General features: G+C 39.9%; 1 long non-coding RNA gene across 7 annotated transcripts; it reads right to left on the reverse strand.

Annotated features, from left to right (window-relative positions):
• Positions 1–1,811: 1,811 nt before the first annotated feature.
• LOC107798301 (uncharacterized) lies at positions 1,812–16,009 on the reverse strand. Of its 7 annotated transcripts, XR_012709449.1 has the most exons (9): positions 15,788–16,009; positions 15,555–15,640; positions 15,403–15,449; positions 10,448–10,538; positions 9,946–10,318; positions 9,736–9,861; positions 9,376–9,660; positions 7,583–7,645; positions 1,812–2,397 (listed from the first exon to the last, which is right to left on the reverse strand). It is a non-coding gene; the product is annotated as an uncharacterized LOC107798301 (long non-coding RNA). The 7 variants fall into 7 exon arrangements; XR_001650868.2 differs by having other exon boundaries at positions 9,376–9,861; XR_012709452.1 differs by having other exon boundaries at positions 7,573–7,645; positions 9,376–9,861.
• Between the last annotated feature and the right edge of the window lie 11,263 nt (positions 16,010–27,272).

The following is a 27,272-nucleotide window of genomic DNA, read 5'->3' on the forward strand; positions in this document are numbered from 1 at the left end:
TTGCCTGGATGTTGTATCATTGATGACAAAGTGGCCAGTGCATCTACGAACTCATTTTGAATTCTGAGCACATGTTTGAATTTTATCTTTGTGAATCTTTTCATCAATTCTTGTACGTGATACAAGTATGGTAGTATCTTGGTGTTTTTCGTAGCCCATTCTCCTTAAACCTGATGTACCAGAAGATCTGAATCACCGATTACCAGTAACTCTTGTCTATTTATATCGTTGGCCAGATTGAGCTCATGATGCAAGCCTCATATTCTGCCATGTTGTTGGTGCATGGAAACCTAAGCTTTGCAGATACAGGGTAGTGATGACCTATTTTTGGTACCAAAATCGCTCCAATGCCCACTCCTTTGAAGTTTGCAGCCCCATCGAAGAACATCCTCCAACCGTCGTAAGCTTTAGTTCTCTCCTATGAATGAAACTTCTTCATCAGGAAAATACGTTTTCAAAGGTTCGTATTCCCCTCCCACAGGATTTTCAGCAAGATGGTCTGTCAATGCTTGTCCTTTGACCGCCTTCTGAGTTATATAGACAATATCGAACTCACTTAATAGTATCTGCCACTTGGCTAACTTCCCGGTCGGCATGGGCTTCTGAAAGATGTACTTCAGAGGGTCCATCCTGGATATGAGGTACATGGTATAGGCACAGAAGTAATGCCTCAATTTCTGAGTCGTCCAGCTCAAAGCATATCAAGTGCGTTCTAACAGGGAGTATTGTGCTTCGTAAGGTGTGAACTTCTTACTCAAGTAGTATATGGCTTGCTCCTTTCTCTCTGTCTCGTCATGTTGTCCCAAAACACATCCGAAAGCTTCATCTAATACAGATAGGTAGAGCAGCAAATGTCTCCCAGGTTCTGGCAGGACTAGGACTGGTGGTGTGGACATGTACTCCTTGATTTTGTCGAAAGCTTTCTGGCAATCTTTGGTCCAACTCGTTCTAGCACCTTTCCTCAACATTTTGAAGATAGGTTCACATATAATTGTGGACTATGTTATGAAGTGACTAATGTAGTTGAGACGCCCTAGAAAACTCATCACGTCCTTTTTTGCTCTTTGGTGGCGATAACTCTTGAATAACCTTAACTTTGGACGGGTCCAACTCGATGCCCCGGCGGCTGACAATGAATCCCAACTTTCCTGCGGGAACCCCGAATACACATTTTGCGGGGTTCAGTTTCAAAATTGTACCTCCTTAACCTGTCAAAGAACTTTCTCAGGTCTTCTATATAATCTACGGCCCTCTTGGATTTGATGATAACGTCATCAACATACACCTCTATTCACTACAAAAAAAATAGCGTTTAGCGAAGGCCGTTTTCCGTCGCTAAATCAATGTTTTCCGTTGCTACAGTTTTTTAGCGACGGATTCAAGTTGGTCCCTAAAATGCTCGTAGCTAGGCTTATAGCGACAGGAAATACCAAACCGTCGCAAAATTAGCGATGGATTAGCGACGAAATATATCTGTAGAAAAGGTTAGCGAGGGAAATAACCGTCACTATATTTGCTTGTTTCTATCGCTATTTTGAACCTTTCATTGCTGCAATACATAGTAAAATTTGTCGTTTGTGCTTATAGCGACGAAAATGTCTGTCGCTAGACGTTATAGCTAATTCTCCCTGCCTTTTGCAACAAAATCTTTTGTCGTCAATTCATCGCAAGATTTAATTTTACGCGATAATTTAGCTACAAAAAGTATCCATCGCTAATTAATTTTTAATATATTGCTGATTTTTAGAATTCTTTTTATTTATTATTTTTAAATGTACCATGTTCTATCATATTACATAAAAGCTATTAAATACACTTAATAAAAAGTCACTAATATTGATATAAATTAACAATATATTCAACAAGGTCCAAAATATAGCATAATGCATATAACAGTATTGTTAAGTTCAAAAAATCCACAAGGACCAACAATAAAGATGTAGAAGATGCGAGGCTGGAGAGTTACGGTCATCATCAGAACTCAATGCATGAACCTCATCAATGTTAGCAGCAGTAGAAGATATAGGAACTGTAGGTGTCACACCTAATGGGCGGTGGGTAAGATCAGTATTTGGGTGATGCGAGGGTAAGAAAACTAATTCGCGTACCCTGTCAACGATTACAGGAACTATATGATCTGTCAGCGCAGGAATCAATCGCATCACTAACTCATCCAGATTCCCTATCGATGTTGATTGAGCATGTGGAGGTGTTGCTGACGATGTAGCATCAGATCCAAAAGAGCCATCAAGATTTGGCCCGTAGTAGCATTTTGCTTGAGATCCAAGACCATATACTCTTCTTTTCTTTTCTCCTCTCGTGGCTTGATAATATACTTTACACTGATCAATATCAGATTGAGTTTGTGTTCGTTGTTAATGTCTCCTGATATTTTTCCTGTAGAAGAGTTAATAATTAGTGAAATAAAAAGACTAAATAATATTGAACATTTAGTCTACAAAATGAAAAAAAAATATATGAAAGTAATGTCAATAAAATTATTTAAAAGGCTATCTTACATGTACGATTCGGGCTTTCTCAGGAACAAAAGATTTTCCATCATTACCATGTGTATAATGTCATGGGCTGCTTTCCAGACATGCCCCATGACCCCTTGGCCGCGCCCCATGGCGGCCTAGCAAGCCTCACAATGCCTAGCGCCATGGTCGGCCCCGTGGTCTTGGCTGCGCCAAGTGACAAGCGCGCATGTGCCTCTGTCGCCCCACCGATGCCTCTCGCCAGCGCCCAAGGGCTGGCCAATGAAAACAGCGTCGCGCGCCCTGACAATGCCGCGCGCGCAGATCCTGATGCCTCGCCAGCGCCTAGCTGCAGGCCCATTCCAACAGCGCCTCGCGCACAAACCCTGATGCCAAGCACCAGTGCCCAGCCTCAGGCCAGCACATCAAGTGTCGCGCGCGCCCACAGCAACGCGCGCGCAGACCCTGACCCGCAAGACAAAGATGCTGCCATCGGACTTAGTTTTTCCTTGTAATAATCTAAGTCCTTTTCATTGTAATCATAGACTAGTTTTCATCATTTTCATTTCAGTGTGCTTCTACAGCTTTATTAGGACTAGTCTTGTAATGTTGGTTTATTTTTTTAAGCATTATTAAGGGGGACCAAACAATCAAACATTTCAATCAGCATTTTCTGGTGTCTCTCCCCCTCGACACCACATCATTGTAATCATCATTTTCATTCAGCAATAAAATCATCATCATCATTCAAAACCCAATTCTCTCTCAGCTTCCGCAATTTGCTTACGACATTGGTTTTCCCGCACGGCACTGACAATCTAGTCTAGCGTGCGGCGAGGACCTCATTGGCGGACAGCAACCGCACTGACATCGGTTGCTTAGCCTTACGTTGCCCTTCCAAAGATCATCAGGAAGGCGTTGCGTAACAGTTGGTATCAGAGCCTAGGCTCGACATCGGACGAGGGAAAACATTTGCCATCATCACCATTTCTGACCATGGTGAATCATGGGGAGCGTCTAGCATCCCTAGAAGAGACGGTTGACCGATTACGACCCATCGTAGAAACGGTGCCTGATCAAAGCAACAACCTAGTGCAAAGGTTGGACGACCTGGACCGCCGAATGCGGCAGGCGGAAAATGACATTGCAAACATCAGTCGTGACTCCGACGAGGACCGACAAACGGCAGCCATTGAAACTGCCAACATCCATGGCAAATTTGAGGACCTCCAACAGGAGCGTGCCGACGATTTGGCCCATCAGCAACATGAGGCAGACAGACTAACTGCCATGCAGCAAACCATAAACGACTTGACTGACAAGCTCAACGTTGTCAATGCTGCCTTACAGAGCCTACTTCGAGAAGGCGATCATCACATCAGGGGTGCAGCAAACCTCACCCCCATTCCACAAAAGCTTAAGATACCGGAGCCCAAGCCATACGACGGATCCCGGGATGCTAAAGAAGTGGAAAACTTCATCTTCGACATCGAACAATACTTCGATGCCGTGGGCCATTTGGAGGAATCTAAAAAGGTAGCGACTGCTGCCATGTATCTTCAGGGCGATGCCAAACTTTGGTGGCGGGTCAAACACGAAGCCATCAAGGCCGGTGAAGATACTCTTCAGACATGGGACGAATTGAAGGTAGCCATACGCCTGCAGTTCTTTCCCGAAAATGTGGAATACAATTCCAGGAGAAAGCTACGGGACCTCCGCCACACCAGATCAGTGAGGGAGTACGTGCGCGAATTCTCCGCACTCATGCTAAACATACGCGACATGGGGGACAAAGACAAACTCTTCGCATTCATAGAAGGTTTGAAACCTCATGCCCGTATGGAACTACAGCGACAACGGGTAGACACCCTGCCCAAGGCCATTCAAGCTGCAGAATGCCTTGGCGACTATCATTTGGGAACTCAGAACGACAGGCCCCAACCGTCTGTCCGAGGGGGATCCAACGGGCACCATCCCAGCAATGGTGGCCCAAGCAAAAGTGGGGGAGATCGGAGTGCATCCAAAACTAAGACTCCTCCCTCCAACAGCAACAGTGCTGCATCCATCAACAACAATCAGGGGAGAAAGCCTCCCTCAGAATGCCGTCATTGCGGCGGGGCACATTGGAACAATGAATGCCCAAACATCAAGGTCAATGCTCATCAGACGGTCGAGGATGAGTTAGACACATCAGACTCATCAGACGACGACCAGGTAGGCGCCTTCAATGCAATTGTTGGCTCTATCCCTCATGCCTTAGCGGGGACCAGTGCATGTCCTCCTAAGAAAACATCAGTCCCGATCACCAGGAAAGGGAAAGAAAAGATGGACGAAGGACCTCCTAAGCAAGCGAGGACCCTAATGTTCGTCGAATTGAAAGTGAACGGCAAGCCCCTTCACGCCTTGATAGACACGGGTGCCACCCACAACTACTTGTCATCAACACAAGTAGAGCGCCTAGGTCTTGTTGTACAAAAGAGCACAGGCCGCGTCAAGGCTATCAACTCACCACCTCAGACATTGGGTGGAACAGCTACAAATGTCCCAGTGAAACTTGGCCCATACAAAGGAAGCATCGACCTGCGCATCGCAATCATAGATGACTTCGACATCATAGTGGGTTTAGAGTTCATGAGGCAAACCAACACCATTCCGGTACCATTTGCCAACATGCTCCTGATGATGGGAGAAAACGGGGCCAAGCCCTGCACCATACCATGCTTTCCCATAAAGATGGCCGCTGAAAACATCTCGGCCATGCAGTTGGAGAAGGTAGTCAACAGACATGAACCCCAGGTTCAGGCTACCTATCGCAGCAACAATCAGCCATCATGTCATCGGCCTCAAAAGACTGGTGACGCTCATCATCGTGTGAAGACTTGTCAGCCATGCCACAAGGACAAGTCGGATCACTCATCACAGCCGGGACCCTCGCAGCCATTACATGTCCCTCAGAGACCATGGGAAAGTGTTTCCCTCAGATTCATCACGGGATTGCCCCAAGTCGGCAAATCTTGCATCCATCATGGTTGTCATAGATCAGTTCTCAGACTATGCAACTTTCATAGCAGCCCCGCAAAATGCATCAGCGGAAGATACAGCTCGACTCTTCTTCTCGCACATTGTCAAACATTGGGGCCTGCCCAAACACATTGTTAGTAGGCGCGACTCACGCTTCACTAGCAACTTTTGGACCCATCTCTTCAGGTGCTTTGGGTCAACATTGAGTCACAACACAGACATCCATCCACCATCGGATGGCCAGACAGACCGGTTCGATGACATGCTGGAGGAATATCTCCGCAACTTCGCAACCGGATCACAGAAGCATTGGGTGAAGCTCCTGGATGCTGCTCAACTGTGTTTCAATTCTCAAAAGAGCCATCATACAAACAAGAGCCCTTTTGAAATTGTTACCGGACAGCAACCGCTTCTCCCGCAAACGGTGAATGCATCAACCATGCCGAAATCTCCTCGAGCTGCCAACTTCTCGAGCGAATGGGAGCGCAACATGGAGATAGTGCGGAGCTATCTCATCAGGGCCCAAGAGCGGGCAATAAGGTTCACCGAACAAAATCTTTGCTTTGCCCAACATCAACCAGGGGACAAAGTAATGCTATGCATCCCAAAGCGGTACTTGTTTGCAGAAAGGACCCATGACCCTCGGCTGCAACAAAAATACATCGGGCCCCTGCCCGTTGAAAAACGCATTGGGGAGTCCACATACCAGGTGAAAACTCCATCCTGGTGGAAGATCCATCCAGTCTTCCATGTCAGCCGCATGAAATCATTGCTTCGCTACAACAGCAAGCTCAAACAACAGAGGGGCGCAGACCTCCCATCCAACAACCATCAGAATCATCATCATCATCATCATAAGGCTCCGAGGACGGCGCCAACTCAGGTGGGGGAGAATGTCATGGGCTGCTTTCCAGACATGCCCCATGACCCCTTGGCCGCGCCCCATGGCGGCCTAGCAAGCCTCACAATGCCTAGCGCCATGGTCGGCCCCGTGGTCTTGGCTGCGCCAAGTGACAAGCGCGCATGTGCCTCTGTCGCCCCACCGATGCCTCTCGCCAGCGCCCAAGGGCTGGCCAATGAAAACAGCGCCGCGCGCCCTGACAATGCCGCGCGCGCAGATCCTGATGCCTCGCCAGCGCCTAGCTGCAGGCCCATTCCAACAGCGCCTCGCGCACAAACCCTGATGCCAAGCACCAGTGCCCAGCCTCAGGCCAGCACATCAAGTGTCGCGCGCGCCCACAGCAACGCGCGCGCAGACCCTGACCCGCAAGACAAAGATGCTGCCATCGGACTTAGTTTTTCCTTGTAATAATCTAAGTCCTTTTCATTGTAATCATAGACTAGTTTTCATCATTTTCATTTCAGTGTGCTTCTACAGCTTTATTAGGACTAGTCTTGTAATGTTGGTTTATTTTTTTTAAGCATTATTAAGGGGGACCAAACAATCAAACATTTCAATCAGCATTTTCTGGTGTCTCTCCCCCTCGACACCACATCATTGTAATCATCATTTTCATTCAGCAATAAAATCATCATCATCATTCAAAACCCAATTCTCTCTCAGCTTCCGCAATTTGCTTACGACATTGGTTTTCCCGCACGGCACTGACAATCTAGTCTAGCGTGCGGCGAGGACCTCATTGGCGGACAGCAACCGCACTGACATCGGTTGCTTAGCCTTACGTTGCCCTTCCAAAGATCATCAGGAAGGCGTTGCGTAACAGTATGGACGTGCAAATGCAACTCACTTGGTATTGGATCTCGACCCTTTTTAACAGCCTATATAAAGGGAGCCTCAATAAAGGGAATATTTAATCAAAGTTTCTGGTGAGTATTTCCATAACAGATGACAAAACATTGTCATTTGTGACTAAATCAAAGTTGTAGTGCCTATACTTCTGTCACTAAACCGACATATAAGTTCACTAGTATAAGAAATTAAATCTGAATTTTTTTAGCACAGAGAAGGGAACACTAATATGCAGATGAAAGCCAGAAGTTTATGCAAGTTATTCAAGGGAGTTTGTCTGCCTATGTGATGTAAAACCTCATAAGAAGGAAAGAATCTCTAAACTGGAACAAACCAGCAGTTTTGCATTTCATAAGAACTTGGACTCTATTGATCTGGATATAGCTTATCATTAAACCTGAAAATCAAGACAAATTTGATTGTCAAAGAAATGGTTCAGGAAATTAGACAATTGCAGGCTTTCATGCATGTGTTTTGGGGCTGGGGCGGGACTAAATATGCCATTTTTATATACATCAGTGATTCGACATAAATATTTCGATAGACAATACTAATGGACACCCATTTATCCTTCAACAGTAGTATTTCAAATTTTATAGGGTCCCAACTTTTCTAAGAGCATGTGTTTCGCAAATTGAAGATTCACAAAAAACACAAAAGAAGGGACATCTTTGCAGTTGCCCAAGTATCAAGGCGAATGTGCGAGCCATGCTTGCACATGAGAACCTCAAATAGCAAAGCATTCCTCAAATGTCGTCTTCTTCTTCTTCCATTTCATTTTCCTTTTCCCTTATTATGTTTCAATTTCAAGCTTAAAAGCAATGAAAATCTGCACATCTATGTTTAGATTTTTTGCACGCTAGAATAGTTAGAAAGATTAACTAGAGCTTATGCTACCTTCTCGAGAATGGTAATATTCTTGCTACAGAGATGTGCTCTAGCATGTTTTCAAGAATTGAAACCTGAACAGATAATCCAAATAAAGACCATTCTATAGAGACATTGGCATAAGTAACTGATGAGTATGAAGACTGATCATGTGTTCCACAATCACAGACAACATAGAATAAGTTTCAGTTTAAGTTATAAGACCTTGATATAGACAAATCTTCCACTGGAGGCATAAGTAGAGAGAGGAACTGACAAGTTACTATGTACTATCATAGGATTTCATAAATTCATAAAGTGATAGTCATAAACGTAAAAGTTGGAATAGGAATGCTTCTGAATAACACATTATGTACTTTAGACACATTTGATGGATCGGGAGCTACATTAGTGCAATACATCACACAATTTTCTTTCTCTTAAACTCTTGGTTAGACATGACAAGCATAAACAAATAATATTGTTACAACATCTGTAGGGGTGAATACAAGCTGAGAGTCTGAGACTTTAAGGCAATAACCTTTTACATCACCAGATACTACTAAACCATAGAGAATATTCATGTTCCTTTATTAAGTTTTACATTAAATTCATTAGTTATGGATTCATAGATCAAATTCTAAGCTTCCTTTTACTCTTTCCTTTATTATTTAATTAGTTGGCATTTATAGTTCTAACAGTATTTATGAAAGGATTGTATCAAACTATGCTTCCACAGATTAAAATTCCTAAATTCGTAGCAACTGTTAATTTGACTGTATGATGCATTGCAGTACAGCAAGGCACTTCTTCCAAATCTCATTTAGAGATGAAGAACAGAAGAACAGAAAAAAAATAGGGCAGAGATTAATTTTTTACTTTTTCTTTGTATATATTTGGAGGAGATTAAGATGTTCAACTGTATAGGTAATTGGACTAGTCTCTTGAAAATTAACAGTCTTGTATGGTGCTCACTTGAGTACATATTGTATATAGAACTGGTGGCCTTTTGTCAATAAAAGTTTACTTATCAAAAAGAACTACTCCCTCCAAATAAACATGTTCATATAATCTTCACATCAAACCATGAAATTTTCTTATAAATGAAGTAAATTCCCACACAAAAATACCAGCAGCAAACCATAAGAAAGAAACAAAAATACCAGCAACAAACCAAAAACAAATGCAGACATAATTTCAAACACCCAAATAATTTCAAGCATAGTATATTAAAAACAGGACAAGAGACAATCCACTTACAAGTCTCTTGCGATGCTCCCCAACATTGATAGAGCCACCTATGTGAGTCCCAGCGGCAACTCCGCTCACACCACAACGATTTTTTGCATTTATTTCTGACTTCTCAACACACTTAGGATCTTTCCAAAGTCTCGACCAACTTTCCCACACATTATTTGGAATAGTGTCTAGTTGCACCCTACTTGATTTTAGTTTGCTAACAAAATCACTATATCTTTTTGTTGCCCTATGCTCCCATTGGATCCGCACCGCACTATCAATTGAAGAATCCTAGTAGAATGCCTTCTGAAATAATTTTGTAAAGTAATAACATTAATAAGTTACATATCAAAGTTAATATAATTGTGATGGATTATATACCTTGAATTCTCCAAAATAATTTTTTTTATCTCATTTGAGACGCTTTTCTAGTTGATTCCATTAGGATCAAGTTCATGCTTAAAAGACTTAGTTATACAATCAAAGCATTCAAATGAAGGCTCTAACCTGAACCAAGTAGAAGACATTGTTTAAAGGCATACCATATATCAATGAAATATACTAAAAGTAATAGTATAAGTATAGACTAACCCTGTAGGAGAAATAGTAAGAAGCGTCTGCGGCCTGCGGGTATTGCTACACTCAGTTTCGCCTATTATGTTGCTTTGAGAAGAAGTACCCTCGCCTATTGTGTTGCTCTTATTAGGGGTATTTGGAGATGGTTCCAAATTAATAGTTGGGGTACTACTATGGCCTGATGTTTTAATAGGTGGCATACTACTAGGACCTAATGTTTGAACTTGATTGATGTGATCTGGTCCACCTGAGGAACTCGTACCACCTTGTTGAGGACTGATTGTGGGAATGGGAACAGTAGGCATATTTTCACGAGTAGCAAAATTACCCCTAACAGAAGATTTACCTACACGGCCTGCGCTACCTCGACCTCTACCTCGAGGCATATCTACAAAATAAATAAATAAATAAATAAATAAATAAAAGAAGGATATGAAACAATGCATATCTAAATAAAATATGGCATATGAAGCTTCAAAAAAAATATGTTCTGCTAAAGATAATATCAGAAAGATACCTGATCTATCCAATGCTTGAACTACTCACTGAATTGTTGAATTTGATAACTTTTTTAGACCAAAATACAACGATCTTGGCTCCAATTAATTCTGAATTTAGACAGATTAACCAGGTAACACTATTAAGTTGATAATAAACATTATTCTACTGCTACAAAAAAAAGAGTCAGACTAATGTAAAAAGAGGCACAACAAAACGTAAGCTAGAAGAGTACTGAACCATTTAGATTACTACAAACGTGGTATTCGATTTGATTCTCTATAGATTATACTACAAAATAGATACATGACTTATAACATACCATACATATTACTAGAAAAACAAAACTCAATAAAAATATAGTAGTGCATTTTTATCAACACACTAGTCATCATTTGTTTCTTCTTCAAACTCTTCCTCATCATCCTCCTCATTTTCATCCTCAATTTCATACTCGTCTTCTGAATATTCTTCTTCAAACTCTTCATTCTCTATCAATAGTCCATCATCAATGGGTTCAACTATTTCAATTACATTGCCATTTGGATCATGTAAGATTATATTCTCATCAGTGGTGAACTTCATATCTATCAAATGGACTTCAACTTCTTCAACTTGGAATGGAAGATTCGGTTCTGGAGTTGATGTTATTGCCTCATCAGGAGGTTTAACTTGGAACATCCCGAAGTTTAACTTTCAAAACAGCTACGCAATCATCATTGTCATTTTTCGTGCTAGGATAAGGCACATAATACACTTGAGTTGCTTGCATCGCAAGAATAAAAGGTTCGTACTTTCTAAAACGACGGCGATGGTTCACATCGACTAACTTGTATTGTTTATGTTCCTTGACACCAACATTCACAGTTGGATCAAACCATTCACACTTGAATAACACAGTTTGCTTTAAAGGTTCTTCGCGGTATTCCAATTGTATAATCTCTTGTATCCGTCCATAATAGTCACCAACATTTTGATTCGAGATACAAACTACACTATTAATTGTTGATCTTGCACTACCATGACATTCTATGTGAAATTTGTATCCGTTAACAAAATTCACCAAATAACATTTTGCGCTTATTAATGGTCCATGAGCAAGACTACGCAAGAATTGGTTCTCAATGTGGTTGCATCGAACCTATTTCAAAAAAATTATAAGACTTAGTTAAATATAACAAGCCAATTCAAGGACATAATTGCTTAAAAGATAATGATTTTTATAGTCTTACATATTCTTTGAACCATATAGCAAAATACGTTTCGAGACTCTCATTTATTTGATCCTGAGATAGATTGGGGAATTCTTCTTGCAACTGTTGAATGTACATACTTTATTGCAAAAAATAAGTTATATACAGACTCAAACTATATGGATATATTTATTATTATTAAAAAATGATACCTTACAAATGGCTCAACCTCTACACAATTTAGTAGAATATAAGTTTAGGCTGCCTTGATTTCTTCGAGGGACAAACTTCTCTTTTTTCCTTCTCCCCATAGTCGGCCTGGATGGGTGAATATTGATAAATTTCCTTCAAAATCTTCCATAACACCACCATCATCATTACGGACCATATTATGATTACGTGTCATGACATGAGGTTCAAAATAATGAGAAAATAATTGTGTTGATTCCATCAAGTATGCTTCACAAATTGAACCCTCGACACTAGCTTTATTCTCTATTATTTTTTTAAGAGTTCGAAGGTACCTATACAAGCAAATGGATAGATCATTAAATTCATAAAGTCATGGGGTAGTATACTTGTCATAATAAGAGCATAAAAAGTTCATAACCTCTCAAAAGGATACATCCATCTATATTGTATAGGTCCAACAATCCTTGCTTCATATGGAAGGTGTACAGGCACATGTTCCATTGAGTTTAAGAATCCAGGGGGAAATATATGCTCCAACTTACACAAGATCTGTGGGATGTCTGCCCTCTAATCTCTCCATGTCCACCACTCGAAGAACAGGCGAGGTGAGATCCTTACAAAAATAAGCTCAATTCTGTAAGTGCTTGCCACACATTACTAGGAAGTAGCTCACGAAAGGCAATAAGCAATAATCGTTGCATGAAAACATGTCAATCATGACTTTTCATACCAAATAATTTGTACTTGTCTGTGTCTAGGAATAGACTCAAATTCGAAACATACCCATCTGGAAGCTTCACATTTTCCAACCAATTGAACAAGGCAATTTTTTTATTCTTCCCTATTGTATATGTAGCTTTGGGATAGCTTCCATCAATAGGATTCTTTGCCAACTGCGGTCGATCGCAATAGTTTACCATATCTTCACGTGCCTTTGGATTGTCTTTTGTTTTGCCATCAACATTAAGAATTGTGTTAAATACATTATCAAAGACATTTTTCTCAATATGCATGATATCGAGATTATGTCGGATCATGTTAGAGCTCTAGTAGGGCAAATCCCAAAAGATGCTTCTTTTTTTCCATCCACAACACCTAGAAATTCTCCCATTAACTTCTTCTGCATCTAGGTCAGTTACTTTCCTCAGTCCCAACTCACAAATTTGGTTCAAGATTTCCTCTCCTGTTCTAAGGGGTGGTAGTAGCCTTCTGACAGTCTGACCCTTACGAAAGTTTTTACGATCTCTCCTAAACGTATGATTTTGGTCAAGAAACATTCTATGACTGTCAAACCAAGTTGTTTTCCCACCATGACGTAATCTAAAGGAGTGTGCTTTCTCCATACAATAAAGACATTCCAAGTTACCGGCAGTACTCCATCCAGATAACATAGAATATGATTAAAAGTCATTGATTGTCCACATCAAAGCGGCCCTTAATTGAAAATTTTGTTTTTTTTGAGATGTCAAATGCTTCTACACCCGTCTCCCACAACAAGGTCAATTCCTTTATTAAAGGTTGTAGATAAACATCAATTTTTTGTTTAGGGTTGTTTGGCCCTGGAACAATGATAGTTAAGAACATGTACGCCTCTTTCATACACATTCCTGGAGGCAAATTGTATGGAGTGACAATCACTGGCCATGAAGAGTATTTCCTTCCTGAATGACCAAAGGGCTAAAAACCATCAGTACATAATCCCAACCTTACATTTCTTGGTTCAACAGCAAAAAAGGGATGACTTTCGTTGAAATGCTTCCAAGCATCAGAGTCTGATGGATGACGCATTACGCCCTCCTCTTGTATGTGCTCATGATGCCATCTCATATAAGCGGTTGTAGCATAAGATGCATATAATCTCCGCAATCTAGGAATTAAAGGAAAATAATACATTTTTTTATAAGGGACTAATTTCCGCTTATGAGAACTGACACGACGTTTGTACCCCTAGTGGCCACGAAACTTGCAAGATGTGAGGTCCTCATCTTCATCCCAATACAACATACATCCAGAATTACAACAATCAATCTTTTCAACTAGCAAACCCAAGCTAAGCACTAGCTTCTTGGTCTCGTAATAGTTATCAAGCATTGTGTTATCTTCTGGTAAAGCCTCTTTCAACAATTGCATCATTTGGTTATAACCTCTTTGTGATAAAGTATTCTCCATTTTAATATTTAGCATCCTGGAAACCACTGCGAGTTGAGAGACGGAAGAACCAAGGTATAATTTTTTATCAGCGGCCTATAGCAAATCATAAAACCTTTGGCACTCAAGATTTGGCTACTCCTCCATTGAAGGATTAGGCTCCTCCTCCATTGAAGGATTAGGCTCCGCCTCCATTGAAGGTTCATAAGAATGAGACGACTCAGGTTCAGTATTATTATAAGACTGCCAATTCAAACCATGGCCAAAATTGGGTCCAGCTGCATCCAAGACCATTTATCGATATGGATTCTCATATCCCGATTCAGGTTGAGTGCCACCATGCAAATCACCACTAGAAGACATCTCACCGGTCACATCTTTTTCTCCTTGATACTTCCAAAGAAAATAGTTCTCAACAAATCCATACTGATAAAGGTGAAATTTAACAGTTTCAACATCTATGTATTTAATGTTGAGACATTTTTTACATGGACATCTAACATTGTCACCACTCATGTGATTGCGCTGAGAACAAGCAAACTGGAGAAACTTGTTCACACCAGTTGTGAAACTTGAATTAATATCCCCTCGACCATCCAACCTTTTGTACATCCAATCACGCTCTAGATTGTCCATGTTTCTATTTAATATTAAAAAACAAGAAATTGTTAAAGCTTGTTAAAGCTGCAAGAGGTATAAAAGTAGGTGCAGCTGCTGCTGCTATGACTGCTGTAGCAACTGCTGCCAATTCAGGATCCAACTACAGCAATTGAATGCTTTCAGCAAGAAGTGAAAGTGTTTGAATAAATGTCATTATTGATTTGATTAAACTTGTATTGACTTTATGAACAAGAACTCATATATTTTCATCTGATTTCTCCTGGAAACACTGGAAATCTGAAATGATTGTTCTTGGATACCAAACAACTTGAAGTTTACAAGTTTGTGTTTTCAAGTTTTTGAATGAATGTCAAGATTGATTTGTGATGAAACTTGTAATGATTTTATGAGAAAGAGATCATTTACTTCTTCTTTTTTATGTAATAGTATCACTTCCTACAAAACTGCACTAGGAATTTTGGTTCAATTTCTGGACAAGATTATTGAACAAAACCATATCTCAAAAAGTTCAGCAGCTCAATAATATTAACAAATCCACTTCACATTCTCATTCGCATTTACATAGGGAGAACAGAGGAAACATGCGAGATTTTGGCAAACTGAAGGAAGTGACAAATACTAATTCTAACATAAAAATGACGTGCTTCCTTCAGATTTCACAAAAACAATTCGGCTTTCAATACAACACGTTGTTACCAATCAGATTTTAGATTAAGAGACATTTCAATCACAGAGAAAGGGAAGACAGATCATATCCATATATTAAGGGAAATTCAGAGAATGAGCTTTCGATTAAATTTAGTAAAGAGACGAACCTGACCTAAAATATAATAAAATTAGCAAAGAAATCTGGAGGGAGGGCAATATCTGCAGCAACATCAATGCCAGTGAACAAAAAGGCAAATGGAGAAACTTTGAAAAGAAAACACCAAAGTAAAGCACAAGACAAGATAAAATCACAAAGAAGCTTACCTTATCAAGGACATGCAATCCCTAAAATCAATGCACAACTTCGAGTTTCAGAATTCTACAAACACACGACTTCGAATTTCAGAGATCTGCAGCAAAAAATTACAATTTCAAAGGTTTTCTTCTATTTTTCAGATAGGTATAAAAAAATCACTTTTTTAACACAAGAAAAGTAACGAAATTGTCAAAGATTTGACACTTAATTTGTCAAATATCAGAAGAAAGCAAGCCCATACCTCTGAGAACAAAACCCCTTTGCAAAAATGGAAAACCGTCGACTGAAAACCTACGCTACTGAGGTCTCGGCCTTTGTTGAGGACTGTCGACTGAAAAAATTGGGGTGTTGAAGTCTCAGCATTTGTGCCTTCAAAGAAGAGGAAGAGAAGAAAGAGGAAGAATAGCGGAGAAATTAGGGTGTTTGTGCCCTAATGGTTGGGAAGGTCTTTTGCCTAGGTAATTTAATTTTAGGGACGGAAATTTAACGACGGAATAGAAACGAACCGAAATTCTATCGCTAATAATAATTAATGAAATTACATTTTAGGAAATTAGCAACGGAATATTTTGTCGCAGATAACTTTCGAATGCCTTGATAAGTAAAATAAATTCTGCGACAGATTATTGGACGTTAAATCCGTCGCTACGTTTCAATAATTTTTGTCGCCCAGCATTCATCGCTAATTTTGTAGGTAAAATAAAGGCGCTAATATTTAGCGCCAATTTTAGCGAGGAATATAAGTTTTTGTCGCGAATCCATTGCTATATTTGGTTTGAATTATCTTCTAGCTTATTTGGCGACAAAATACAAATTTCGTCGCTAATCCGTCGTTATTTAGTTATGGAATAACTCTTGTCGCAAAATTCCGTCGCTAAATGCTGCTTGTTTTGTAGTGATTTTCTTGTGTATCATATCATGGAAGATGGTTGTCATGGCTCTCATGTAAGTAGCCCCAGTATTCTATAGACCAAATGACATCATCTTGTAGCAGTACACTCCTTATGGTGTAATGAAAGCTATTTTTTCTTCATCTTCTTCATCCATCCAGATCTGGTGATAACCCGCGAAGCAATCTACAAAGGATTGGAGTTCATGCTTGGCGCAATTATCGATCAGGATGTGTATATTTGGCAGTGGAAAGTCGTCCTTGGGACTTGCTCTATTTAAGTCTCGATAGTCAACACATACTCTGACTTTCCCATCTTTCTTCGAAACTGGTACAATGTTGGCTAGCCAAGTTGGGTATTCAACTACCTTGAGGACTTTGACATTGATCTGCTTAGTGACTTCCTCCTTGATTTTCACGCTCATGTCTAGTTTGAACTTTTTGAGTTTCTGTTTTACTGGTGGGCACATTGGATTGGTAGGCAACTTGTGAGCCACTATGGACATACTCAGACCGGTCTTGTCATCATATGACCATGCAAAGACATCCTCATATTCCTTCAAGAAATGAGTGTACTCTTCCTTCTCTGACGCTGATAAGTGAATGCTTATGCGAGTCTCTTTGATGGTTTCGGCGTCTCCCAAATTTACTGCTTCGGTTTCGTCCAGGTTGGACTTAGGTTTATTCTCAAAGTTCTCAACCTCTCTAACAATTTCCTCATGTATTTCATCTTCTTCTTCTGAGTCACTATCCTTATGTTGTGTTGTCTCATTACATGTCACAGTCATCGGTTCATTAAGAAAAGTAATAATAATGCTGTAGAAGAAAAGTGTGAAAGATAATAATGAATAATAATAGTGATGCATTGATAAAAAATTGAAAATATCCCAAAATAAGTACAGCTCGATGAATCGAGCAATTATTTTTGAAACAAAACATGTCTTGAAAAACAAAATTACTAAAAACATCTGAAATGCCTAGCATGGCTATAGAAATAAATTTAGGCTAAATGCCAAGCTACCTAGGGACTCAGCGGGCCCAAGATGGTGTGGCAATCCAATTCCTAAGAACGACTCATTTCTCCACAGTCTGAATGGTGAGTCCTTCTTCCTCCTCCTCCTCAATTATCACACTGCAATCCATATCCTCGTCCTCTAGGAACAAAATCCTCAGTCCAGCTAAAGCTTCTTCTTCTACGGTTTCCCATATTGTATCAGCCTGGTAAAAAGTTTGACCTAGATGTGTCACTGGTTGCTCGGGAGGGTAATAAGGACCACACCATGGAGGCGACCAATCATCATATTCTTGCCATGTATACTGATATCCGAGCCCAAAAGTTGTATCATGACATTTTAGCTGTATTGGTTTAGTAATGCCCTGGAGATTCTTCCCAAGCCCTTTGCCAGGTTCGTACCCAGACCATGCTAGTATGCTTTCTATTTTGTTACTTCACCATTTGTCTTTCTCAACTGCATTGACATGTTCGATGTGGTGATAAGTTTCCCCTCCTAGCCTTCTCATGTTCTCGATAACCGGGATGGTTTGACTGGTGTGAATAGGATTACCTCCATCTCTATGAATGATCACCTCCTGATGGTTCCATTCGAACTTCAAGGCCTGGTGTAGTGTGGAAGCCACAACCCTAGCGACATGTATCCAAAGTTGACCCAACAGAAGATTGTATATAGCTGATATGTCAAGCAGTTAGAATTCAACATCGAACCAAGTTGGCCCCATCTGCAGACAGAGATATTTCTCCCCAATTGTGGCCCTTTGAGACCCATCAAAGGCTTTCCAGTTCATACTTTTTGCTAGTATCTCGTGAAAATCTTTGCCCAATCTTTTTAGAGTAGTCAATGGGCAAATGTTGAGGCTTGAACCTCCAGCTATTAGGACCCTGACAATGAATTTATCCTCAAACTGCACCGTGATGTTGATACCCAATTTTTCCTCATATATTTTTAATACATATATATACTTTCAAAATAGCACATATGCAGTTATAAGCATGCATAAGCATTTTTATAATTTTTTCTATAGTTTTTAAAAGATCCAAATTGATTTATTTCTTCTCTTTTTTATTTATAAAATTTCCAATAATTATCCTTCAAATTATTTTTGTGGTGATTTAATCATCTAAATTCTTTATTTATGCTAAAATATTGTTTAAATATTTTTAGTGCATTTTTAATAATTGCATTTATATTTTTTGGCTAAATTGCATATCTTTGCAATAATAGCCCTACTAATGCATAATTACATTATTGATGCATAAGATAATCTTTTATATTTTTAAAATGTTAAACAATCATTTTAAACCATTTTAGTACATGAAAGTATTTTTTTAGAAATCATTTATTATTTTTTATAAATTATATAGTGTTAAAATGGCTATTTAAAATCTAGCCTATTTTATTTTCAATTTCAGCCCCAATTTAACCCAATTACCAACCCAATCCCCAATTAAATTATCCAGTCCAAACCCTAAAGACCCGACCCGACCCCAATACCCTTTAATCTCGGTTGTTGATCATAAAGATCAACGGCCACGAATGAGCCTTCCTAAAATAAATCCAAAAGACCCCCCAAACCCTATCATTCTACACTATCTGCTACCCTAAAACCCCTCTCTGCTCTCAAACCTAACCCTAATCAAATCTCACTAACCCTCATGCATGGCTATCTACGATGATCTCTCACTACACTCCAGGCCTCCAATGGCCTCCCTCACGTTAATCTTGCCATCTCCAGGGCCCACAAGGGACCAGGGCTAGTTGACTTGAATCTATGGTTCCTCTCTCGCCTGTTTCAGGTCATTCCAATGTGATTCCGAGTAAGATCGTCCTATATTGACTACGATCTATGGGTTTTCTAAGCATGTTTCTTCACCTCTGTATGGTTCTCTTCGAAACCATAATTTCTTTTTCTGAACCTCTTAGATCTGTGCAGATCTGAGATGATTTGGACTTGTTTCATGTGAGTTTTACAACAACCTTGCGGTTTTTTACAAGAATCTTATGATTTTCAATTGATTTTTCATCTTTTCTCTAAACTTGGGTTTACGAAATTTCTTTTTACAAAATGTTTGATGACTTTTTATGTTTAATATTCTGATTCTCATATGTTTCGACTGGTTTTGTAAGTCTTCTACAACCCTAGCTCGCTTGTACTGAAAGCCCTAATTTTCTGGGGTTCTTCGTTTGGTTTCTGAGTACTAGTACATCTGATTCTGTTCTTGCTTTGGGTTCTTGTGATTTCTCGTGATTTTCTTGTCCAAATATGCTTCTACTGAATTTCTTAGTTCAACCCTTTCACTGATTCTATATACTTGTGTTCATCCTGATCATTCATGTTAAGACCTGTATCTTTCTCCTTGAATCAGTGTCATTTAGCTTTTTGTTTTGTTAAAGTTATGTGTCGATTTTTGACTATTCATGTCTTGCCTTATTTTATATGCTAAAATTGTTGACTCTTTCATGACTTTCTCTTTGACTGAACCCTTGATTATTCTGAATTCCTTATTCCCTGGTTTAATTTGAACACTTCCCCTTAAGCTTTCGATTCTTACTTCTTTACTCAATTTGATTGAATTACCTGCCTTAATTATTTTCCCTTGCCTTGCTTGTGTTTTGCTGATTCTTACTGATTTGTTTCCTTAATTGAAACTTCTGTTCATCTACCCCTAATTACCTACTCTATACCCAAACCTAACTTGGATTTTTCCCTTAAATACTAGCATGTTTTTACCGTTGATTTGATTGTCCCTTGATTAAGGGAAGGACTTGCTGATTTCTATGTGACTTCTCTGATTTGCTACTTAATTGATCTCTTACCGTATTAAGCTTTTGATTACTATATACTCCCCCTCTTATTTTTTTTCTAAACAACGAACACTAGTTCATCTACACTCTCACACTCTCAAAAGTCCTCTATTCTCTTCTGTTCCTTGCAATTCTTATTAGTCCAGCCAGCTGTAAGCCAAGGATGGCCACTTGCACCATCTCTACTCTGTACTTTGTATTCTCTCCTTAACTGGTATGTTTTGATTCAATTCACATTCGAAACTGTGTGTTTTCTTTGTTGCTGCAGTTCATCAGTTTGTGATTTCCAGTTCTATGTGCTATTCTACTTAATATGCAATCAGCATGCCTAGATTACTGTATCACAAAAGCATACTTAAGCTTACTCTGTCAAAGGATATAGTTATTATACTGTTTAGCATTGTCAATCCTGCTTTAAATAATTGGTTCACTAATATGTCCCAAGTTGCATTATGTGTTTATGATTTCACCCAGCATGACCAAATTCTACTTGTTCTGTATATGACCAGTATTTCTAATACCTTAAATGTTTCATGAAGTGTTTGTCTAGTTTGTTTATCTCAGTCCAGTTTGTTCTATTTCACTAATGAGATCCTATTTGTGTCTAAAATATATGTGTTCTCAACTTAAATTTGCAACTACAATCTGTGTATTTGATTGTCATCACTAAGGTGCATCCCTACCCCTTTCCCTTGTGTGAGTTCTGTGTTGAAACTGTGTGTTCTTTGACTTGCTTTCTGATTTTTTTTAAAAAATATGCTCTTCATGTTCTCTCAAACTATTCTACTCTAACAATGTTCTGATTTTCATAAAATTTTTCTATTACTAAGACCTTCTTTCTACTATTTACCAAACTCTTTCAAAGTCATCATGCACTCTCACTTTACTCTTAGAATGTTAGGTTCTTCCCCTCTTATATGTGTACTACCTTGAGACCCTTGAGATCTCTCTGAACTCTGGCATGTCAGAGCTGGCCTTTTCACACTGCACCTAAATTAGTTATTGTTTGAGAAAAGTCTAGGTGTGAGCACTGCCCGGGATCCTTGAGGTCATTAGGGAACTCTGACACACCTAGACATGATATTGGCTATGGAACTTTGGCATTTGAGGCTATTGGAAGCTTGGAAATCATTTGGGCCTACTGCAGGCTCCCTATATATTAATTTCTGTAATTTTCTATTTTCAATTCATTGATCTGTAATAATTATTGTAAACAACATTGGGGTAATTAGAGAAAAGGGTGGGTGGTTATATATATATATTGGGTAAATCGGGTAGATATCATGCCTACATGGTTGTGTTAATATATTTGCTATGTTTGCTTTATTTCCACAATATTAGAAATCATGCCTATAGAATCTGAATGGCTTTAATAGAGATCATGCCTATAGGGTTGTGTTAATTCAAATATATTTGTTATGGTTGCTTTACCTCCACAATATTAGAGACCATGCCTATAAGTTCAGAAGTCAGCTTTTAATAATAAAGATCATGCCTATAGGGTTAAAATCAGTTGTAATAGAAATCATTCCTATAGAACTTAAAACCAGTTAGTTAAATAAATCAGTTTAACTTATGTTTGTTCACTCTGAATTGGTTTAATTAATCTGTCTGTTTCCTGAATAAGTTTTCAAACGCTGCCTTAAACTGATACTGCTAGGATCTCAAGTTGTCGTTTGAAAATCATTTTACTGTTTTATTGCATTTCTAATCAATATAAATACCATGTTTTTAGTACGTCACTGTTATAAGCTTAGGCAAGCCTCTAGGGCGATTAAAATTCTGCAACTATAAAACTGCGCTTAGTTATTTCAAATTGCTCACATTCTCAGGTCTAAAATCAGTAGGCAAACTAATAGGTCTTTGCCACTTGGTTCTAATTCATGTTGTATACTTCCTGCTCACCTAGATATCATGTTCTAAATTTTATTAAATACCTGAAATAGTTGTTTGAAGACGTGCACTTACTTATTATATTTGTGGAGGTGACTGTGAGCCTGTAATTTGTTCTCTTTAAATGCAGTCCTAATTGTTTTTGATATATGCCCAGACTTTTATCCTTTAAAACCTTAGAAAGTTCTAGAACTACCTAAATTAGAGGTCCTAAATACCTCCAGGGCCACATGGAAGGGACGGGTAGTGCACGCATAGGACGTTTTCAAGGTTGCTAGAAAGCTTTAAGCTCTGACCAAGGGGAGGGAATTGGGTAGTAAGGATATGATGACTACGCACTAATGTCACGTGTAGCCCCTCATTGAGGAGTGATTACCGGGCATTGTGTGGGGTGGTCCTGTAGGCTAACCATCCTAGGACCTATATTTCCCAATTCCCGTTATTTAAATAAATCTTACTTTCCTTTATACATGTGCCACTTGTTCAAGTCTTTCGTTTTGTTTCATTACTTATATGTGCTTAAAAATACCAAAAACATGCATTTATTTGCAAGTATGTGTTTAAACTATTTATTTGGTAAAAGGGCTAATTCATGAGTATAAGTTCGGTGGGGACCTACCGTTGTGGACCAACAGGGGTGCCTAACACCTTCCCCTCAAGGTTATTCGAGCCCTTACCCTAAATCTCTAGTAATGCAAACTAGTCTAAGAGTTAATTACTCTAGGTGCCCTAACGCACCACAATCTGTTAGGTGGCGACTCTTCAAATACCCAATTCCCAAAAGGAAATGAGTTATTACCCCCATGAACATTGGAACCCGGATTTCTCTCTCCGTGGAGGGAAAAAAGGGGGTGCGACAGCATGGCGACTGTGTTTGTGATATTTTTGGCTCTTACCATAACAAACTTATCTTTTGTGAATTAGTCCAAGCATGCTTATCATGTACCCTTTCCCCTTATTTGAGTTTTACTGTCTATTTTTTTTAAAAAACATTTATGATTTCTTTTATTCCTGAAACTAACTTGTCTCCTTGTTTTCTTTTCCTGTAACTATCTTTCAATTATTTAAATACTGCATTTATTATTCTTACATGCAAATACTTGACTACATGTTTATTGCTGCATAAATCATGCTCCACGTCATATTCCACTCGTGCGTATCAAATCCTATAGCAACGCTTGATGAGTGGTTGCGCTCTTCCTATTTATTACCCTTAAATTTGAAAAGGCTTATTTTCGGTAAAACTAGTCGATCAGCGGTGCAGTCGACAGTTCCTGCCTTTCCTCCTCAAGTTGTCCACTTGAGGGTATCAGTCTAGACCCCCATATAAACCTTACTCTGGTTGAAATTATGCATGCATCATGGTCAAACCTAGTCGGATTAGTATGTTGTCCACATAATAATCCTTTAATATGAGCCTTATCCAAAAGTCCACCGGGGTTTCCATAATCACAACGGGCACAACCACATTTTATGCATTAATTTGGAGAACTAAATGCCAATATGCTAATCATGAATGTATAAATAGTCGAGTTTGGTGGGGAAAAAAGCCTAACCCTTTTGTTTTCCAGAAAATGAGGCACGAGGTCCCTAGATTCGGTATGGTTAACAACATCCCACCATTGCTGCTAGATTGGTGGGAGGACCTTTCCTCAAGCGACAAGAAACATGTAAGAAAGTACCTGAGTAACTTTCCTTCTTTACTAGACATTGAGCCAAACAAAATGATGATCGAGACTTCCACTTTATTCTGGGATAGTGAAAGGGCTGTGTTCTGTTTCGGCGACATAGAAATGACACCACTTCTAGAAGAGATTGGAGGGCTTGAGGGATTGACTTGGGATAGCCCCGGGTTATTGGTGCCAGAGAACCGTACTGGTAAAGGGTTTTTAAAGATGATGGGGCTGAAGAAAAATGCTAACCTGGTATGCCTGAAGGAATCTTACATACCCTTCGAATATCTGTATGAGAGGTATGGCCAGAAAGTCCTACCGTACCTACCATGATGAGATCTCTCTCACTTCTCTGGGCCACATCCACCGCAGAGTGTTCGTGTTCATTATATGTTTCTTAGGCTTGATAGTATTCCTAATGAAAAAGGAAAGAATCCACACTAGGTTGGCCATGGTCGCCAACATTTTGATGGAAGGGATTAATGGACAGACATACACCATAGTCCCCATGATCATAGCTGACATCTACAGGGCTCTGGAGCGCTGTCAAAGAGCGGTCCAGCATTTTGAGGGTTGTAACATGTTGCTGCAGTTGTGGTTATTAGAACATCTTCAAAAGGGCCAGTATCGCCAAGAATTCTCGCGAAGGGCTTGGAATGACCATATCGCCTTCCATCACCCCAAGCGGATGACCTACATTCCGAATAGGTTTGCTCAGCCGGAAAGTGCCAAAGAATGGGTGGAGTTCTTAGACAATCTGATCGAGGAGCAAGTTCAATGAATTTTTGAATGGTTCCCAACAGACGAATTCATCATCAGATCTAGGGATGCCCAACACCTGGTGCTGATTGGGTTGAGAGGGATATACCCTTATGGCTCTATCCGAGTTATGAGGCAAGCAGACAGGAAATAGGTTGTACCAAGGGTTGTCAAGATGAGTCATTTCAGAGCAGACTTTCAAGACAACGACGTCCCTTACAAGTGCCAAGCTCAGCACATGTGGCACTTCAAGATCATTGTTGAAAAGAACACCATTGAGCCCAACAGATATGATGCAGGGTGAGAACCTCTCTACCCGGTGTGGTTAAAAGACAATTTAAAAGGAATGGTGATGACAGGAGCCGGTCGAAGGAATAGAATCATAGACGAAGAAGCTGAAGCTCAAGTCAAATACAACAGGTTGTGTAAGAGGGTCCACAACTCTGAGAATGAGCACCGGGAAATACATGAGAGGAATGTGAGGTTGATTGAAAAATGGAAAGAAATAGCAGTCACTTCCAACAGGAAGTTGGAATATCTGGAGCGAGGAATAGTAGAGCTGGAAGGTAAAGTCATAAAGAGGATCGAGGATTGCCAGAATGCTGAAGGAATTGAAGGAGGACATATGGCTAGAGCCTACTTGCTGCTGGGTCTGCGCGAGCTGGGGGACCTATATGATGGAGTTAGGAATATCAAATCTGGGGAAGGACCTTCTGGGACCAAATATGCTAGATTTATTTACATTCCTGAAATGTAATAAGGCCAAATTCCAATAGTGACTTATTTTTTCTATTATCTTAGTGTCGTTTGGGATTCGTCTATTTTTCATGTTATGAAATGAAGAATTTATTGGCATCTAAAGTTCTCCAAATCTATTTGTCTCTAGGCCTACCTCGGGCACAATGAGGCTCTCAAATTAGGATGCGAATTTACATTCTCGCAATATGTGTTTGAATACTGCAAACATTTCAAAATCCTCACTAACTTGTTACCTTTTTGTTTTTCCTTATTTTGATTATTCTCATTCCCTTAGGTTGGTTCCCTCATACTGGCATCATAAGCATATCATACCAAATCTAGAGGCCCTCCACCTCCTCCTTCTCCAAGCAATACAAAAGGCAGAGGAAAAGAAAAAATGGACTATTTAAGTGGTATCCGAAAGGAGAATGTTGAGAACGCAGGAACTTCAGATGGACGAAGTACTCCGGCACCAAACGACCTAGTCTTGAGATTGGAACAAAAGATATTGGAATTGCAAGGAGTACTTGAGCAGGTTCACAATTTAGCAAACTTGTCACTCACCCTGAATGTCCCCGACCTCAACTAATAGAACACAAAGAACCCACCACCTCCCCAAAACGCACAAAACCAACATCCACAAAATACTCCTGCACCGAATCAGTACGCAACTCCACCCCAAAATCACAATCCATTACTAATACCAACTCCGCCACAACATCACCACTAACCAGTTCACTACCCAGCAACCACCACTTACCACACTCCCCAAAACACACCACAACCCATTCCCGATCCCCAAAACTCCACCAATGACCATCATTACACCCAAGTCCCTAGCACCCATCAGAGCAACCCTATATATGTGGAAACTGTACCTCACCCTATCTAACCAATCTCCTATACGCCAGAATCTTTCGAGAAGGACCTACTCGTTAAAAACATGGTTGAAGAACTCAAGAAGTTGACGAGCCAAGTTCAGGGTGTTGAAGGCGACAAAGGAATAGAAGGTTTGAACTATGAAGACCTATATATACAGCCAGATGTAGAACTGTCAGAGGGGTACAAACCTCCCAAGTTCGAGATGTTCGATGGTACAGGTGATCCCAAGGTTCATCTGAGACCAATTATGACAAGCTTGTCGGGGTCTGGAAAGACGAAAAGATTCGAAGGAAACTCTTTATAAGGAGTCTTACTGGGGATGCTTTGTCCTGGTACATCAGCCAAGATCCTGAGAAATGGTCCAATTGGGTGAGTATGGCATCGGATTTCATGGACCGGTTCAGGTTCAATACAGAGAATGCACTGGATGTTTTCTACATTCAGAATCTTAAGAAGAAACCTACTGAGACTTTTCGCGAGTATGCTACTCGTTGGAGGTTGGAAGCGGCCAAGGTCAGGCCATCTTTAGATGAGGAACAAATGAACAAGATCTTCGTCAGAGCATAGGATCTGCAATATTATGAAAGGTTGATGGTTATCAAAAATAACAAATTTTCTAATATCATCAAACTTGGAGAAATAATTGAAGAAGGAATCAAGAGCAGGATAGTAACAAATTTTGAGGCACTACATGCCATAAATAAGGCATTACAATCAGGTAGCATATCAAAGAAGAGAGATGTTGGGGCAGTAATAGTGGCTCAGGGCCCGAAATTTCCACTTACCTATCAAACACCTCCACCCACATATCAAACACCGCCACCCACATACCAAGCACCACGGCCCACATATCAACCCTCAACTCCCAGATATTCCCAACCAACCACTATCCATCACACCTATAACTCCCAACCGTCTCATTTCCCGTCACCACAGACTCGCCAAAATTATCCAAGACCAAAGACCCAACTTTGACCGCAAGCCACCTAGACAATACACCGCCATTGCTGAACCTATCGACCAGTTGTATGAGAGGTTGAAAGCCGCGGGTTATGTCACTCATGTTCCCGC

Source organism: Nicotiana tabacum, chromosome 5 (genome assembly GCF_000715075.1).
Source record: "Nicotiana tabacum cultivar K326 chromosome 5, ASM71507v2, whole genome shotgun sequence".
Classification (NCBI taxonomy): Eukaryota; Viridiplantae; Streptophyta; class Magnoliopsida; order Solanales; family Solanaceae; genus Nicotiana; species Nicotiana tabacum.